The sequence below is a fragment of the Perognathus longimembris genome, chromosome 28, assembly GCF_023159225.1.
Source record: "Perognathus longimembris pacificus isolate PPM17 chromosome 28, ASM2315922v1, whole genome shotgun sequence".
NCBI classification, from domain to species: Eukaryota; Metazoa; Chordata; class Mammalia; order Rodentia; family Heteromyidae; genus Perognathus; species Perognathus longimembris.
The window spans coordinates 80,541,596-80,546,282 of record NC_063188.1 but is presented as its reverse complement, the minus strand read 5'-3'; positions in this window follow the sequence as shown (position 1 = coordinate 80,546,282).

Sequence of the window (4,687 nt, the reverse complement as noted above, 5' to 3'; positions counted from 1 at the left end):
CACACACACACACACACACACACACACACACACACACGAACTCCCTGAGAGCTATGTCTTCAGTTCAGCTACCCTGAAATGTGGCAGGAAGCAATGAGAATTGAAATAATAATATCAGGCATATCCAAGGTTGCTAGGAAACCTGTAGGCATAAATATTAGAAACCTATTTAGGGGCCTTTCAAGAAAAAATATTGGAAACCAAGTATCCAAAAACAGCTCTGTGACAGGTTCTCAAATATGAGCTGGAGAGTTGAGGATTTTTTTTAATGAGTTGAGGATTTTATAAGAGAACCAAATATCACTGTGAATATTTACATCAGATGCAATTTAATGTGAGTAATTGACACATAAAAATGACAGAAGAATTGAGACACCAAATAGAGGGCAACATGATCTACTAGTAGATAGTAGCAGTTGGGAGGCCCTAGCCTGAAAAGACAGCAGAGTATGATACTTCTGCTTTCCATCTTTTAAACTACAGATGAGTATCACATGAGAGATGTTGGTAGCACAACCTGCTGTCGTGCTAGCTGCTTGCCCACGGGAGGGACTCAAGAGAGAATGAAAGACAGCCAGAGAGGAGAAGAGCTTTCTTCCTGCTTCTTGCTCTTCCTGTCTGTGTTGTTCCAACTTGAAGCTTCAGCTGGATCCTCCATAGTTAGACTCAGCAGAAGCCAAGCCTGCTGAGGGACTAGATTTCAATTCTGTAAGGTCTTATTCTTCTCTGAACTCCTGGATTCTGGTAATCCCTACTACCTCTCTTAGTAGTAGTGGCAGCTTTTTGCAGTTAATGTCTGGGTTCCCTTACAGTTGCCTTTGGGTTCTTACAGTTCTCCACTACTTATGAAAGGGATTTCCTATATTAAGTTTCCTCTGTGGGAACTTCTAGTGATTCTGTTTTCCTGACTGGACCCTAACAGAGAGACACTCCAGCCTCTGGAGACTTAAGTATAAAAAGGTAACCACTGGTAAGGCCAACCCGATTGCCTCTGCTCCTACTTCTTCCTTCATTTGAACATAAAATGGACAGTCCCTAAGCATGAGACATAAACTCCTGGAGAACTTTGCTAGTACTTCCTAATATTTCCCATTCCCATTTTATAAACACAAGGAGGATGAAATGTTTTATCTCCTTGAAGTTTGTGGTAACTTTATGATTTTCTGGGGCTGATGAAATGAAAACAGAAGTGATGAATGATGATGGATGTCACTCCTGGGAAGAAGTGTTTAAGAACAGAGGCACAATTCTTTGTGCTGTTACCACAATACAGTTATCTTCAGTATCCCTATGGATTTGTTTCAGGAAGCAAAATCTGCAAATGCTCCAGTTGTTTATAGGAAATGGTATAGTATTTGCATGCTCAGTTAATCATACACTTTAAATAATCTCTACAAGTGTGATGGTTGGATCTGAAATACCCACTAACCGGTGTGTTGAGGCTTTGAGGTCTCCAGCCCATGGAGCTATTGAAAGTGATGAAAACTTTAAAAGTTTAAGGAAGTTAGGTCATTGAGGATGTGGCCTTAAAAGAGCATATTAGAACCATAGCCTCTTCCTTTCTCTTTGGCTTCCTGGTGACTGTCAGAGTAAGCAGCACCTTCTGCCATGCTCTCCTACCATGGTGTGCAGGGAGAGAAAACTTTGAAATCTAAAACAAAATAAGGCTTCCCTCCTTCTACTTGTTTATCATATGTATTTATCACAGTAACAGAAAGCTGAATAGCATTATTTTGGTCTTAAAAAAAAGAAAGCTGAATAGCACACAATGACTTGTAATACCATATGTACCACAAGTACTCTGCAAACAGTGTTTATATTATACTGTTTAAAGAATAAAGACAAGTAAGAAGCCTGTACGTTCATGACAGATACAACAACATAACACAAGTTAGCAACAAGGTAAAATTGATTTTGTTTAGGTATTTACTTAGGAATATTTTTAATCCACGGTTGGTTGAATCTATGGAGGTAGAAATCATGTGTATGAAGGGTTGACTGTGTATTCAAGCCTATGCTAATATGTTTGTGATTTTTCCTGCCTACCTCTCTAGATTGATCTCCAGCCCCGACTCCTGCCCTCTTACTTACTCTTCTCTAATTTCACCAAGATTCCTATGTTTCTGTATAAGAGCCAAGGCTCCTCCTATTGCCTGGCCAGTCATTTTGACCTAGCACCTGCTGCTAGCTGTTCAAAGCCAAAGGTAGTTGCTAGCTACTCCAAGAAGCTTCCTAAAACTGGTTTGGGTATGTTTCTTGTATTTTCCCTTTTGTATCATATTCTCTGATTTTTGGGGGGCCCTAGAGCTTGAGCTCAGGGCCTGGGCACTAATTCTGAACTTCTTTGGCTCAAGGCTAATGCTCTACAACTAGAGCCACAGCACCACTTCCTGTTTTTTCAGAGTAGTTTATTGGCGGTAAGAGTCTTAGACTTTCCTACCCAGGCAGTCTTTGAACCACAATTCTCAGATCTCACCAGCACCTGGCTTGTTGACTTTTTTTTAGAAGTATTGGGATTTACTTATGACCTAGCAATCCTACTCCTGGGCATTTACCCAAATGACCACAAACAACATCATACTAAAGCTACCAGCAAAACCATGTCCACTGCAGCATTATTTACCATACCTAATATATGGAATCAACCTGGATGCCTCTCAGTAGATGAATGAATCAAGAAGATGTGGTATATACCACATATACACAATGGAGCTCTATGCTTCCATAAGAAAAACTGGCATTGCCCCATTTGTAAGGAAATGGAAAGACCTGGAAAAATTGTATTAAGCAAAACAAGTCAGGCCCAAAGAAATATAGGTTGCATGGTTTCCCTCATTTGTAATAACTAGAATATGTTTATTATATTCTTAGCAGGGGATCAAAATAGCCCAATCTCTAAGTACATAAGACCATATATAATGAACTGTATCAAAATGAACTCAAACATTGAAAACAAGAGGGTTTTTTTATTATGTCATGTGTGCAGTTATTTCTATTTTTGGTGTTTTAGTTTTCTGTATCCTTTGTCTTGTATATATCTGACCCGTGGAAGGGAAAGGGAATGGGAAACAACAGGACAAAGGATGAACTAATGCAACAATGATACTCACTATATACTATGTTGAAAACGATCTTTACAATCTCGGGGGAGGGAGATGGGGAGTGGCAAGTGAGAGAAAATGAGAGCGGGAATAGCAGTGTTTAAAAAGAAATATACTCCTTGGGGGAATTATGGGGAGGAGGGAAGGTGGGAGAAGAATGGGGGAGGAGGTAACAAGTTTGACAAGAAATGTACTCACTACCTTATGTATGTAACTGTAACCCTTCTGTACATCACCTTGACAGTAAAATTTTTTTTAAAGAAATGTACTTGTTACCATACTTATGTAACTGTAAACCTGTTCATCATCTTTATAATAAAAAATGTTAAACATAACACAAACTACTTGTGTGTAAAGAAAGAAGTACTGAGGTTTGAACTCAGAGCCTCACATTTGCTAGACAGATACTATACTGCTTGAGCAATGCTCTTGGCTCTTTATTGCTCTATATTTCAGATCGTTTTGAGGTTTTGCCTTGGCTAGCCTCAGACAGTGACCAGTCTACATATAGCCTTCCACCTAGCTAGGATCATGGGCACATGTAATTGCCCTTGGCTTATCAATAGAGATGGAAGCCTCACTGTTTGCCTGGACTGTTCTCAAATCAATCTATGGCTCCCTAGTAGCTGGAACTAAAGATAGCAACCAATGTGCCAGGCTTCTCTGATTATTTGTGATGTCCTCACTTTGCATTAAGCTTCTCAGAAGCAAAGATTACATTTTTCTGTTATAGTCTGTCATTATTTTATTTAGCTGGAGCTGAACAGTCCATTCAACATAATGCTTGGCACATAGCAGATGTTCAAGAGATATTTGTTGAAAGATTGATTAAACATATACAAAATAGAGGAGATATTTTTTAAATGCTTAGCTATATACACATAATGCAATGTTCTTGGGATTCATTTGAGACATTCTATATTTTCCCAAGGTAACCATATGAAGCTTAATAGTCTACTTGATTAAGAATTCATATTTTCTTCGTTAAAATTTGATTTTGTCTAATATATTTTCTCCTTTCTTACATTTGTTGTTCCTTTTCTATGCAATATCAGCTGTCAACATTTTCTCAGTTCTTCTGTATTGGTCAATATGTGTAATTGGAATTTAGTGCAACCACAGTCAACTGAAAAGTTTACACATGTTGTGTATATTAGTTGCTATAATATCCCTGTAATGTGTTGCAGACTAAATACAGAATACTTTTAAATATAAAAGGAGCGTTTCTGTGCTGCTCCATCCCCAAGACCCAGTAGCTAATGGCTATAGAGGGCCATTAGCAGCCCTGAACTGCTATAGCTTCCAGATTTTTGTGAGTAAAGTTTTATTGACACACTGAAGTGTCTATATATTGTCTGTACATGTTCAAGAGAACAAACGGAGCAGGAAGGAGTTGGTCCAGACACCTATGGTATTGATCATCTGTCCCTCAGGGAAAACCACCTACATGTCTATCTCCCTTTTTTCCCCCAGAATCTTACACAACTTTACTACTCTGTCCATCAGCATGACACATGGGGTCACCCTGCTGCAATAAGACTGAACATTCAGCTGCATTGTGAACTTAGCAATAGACTAGAATACCT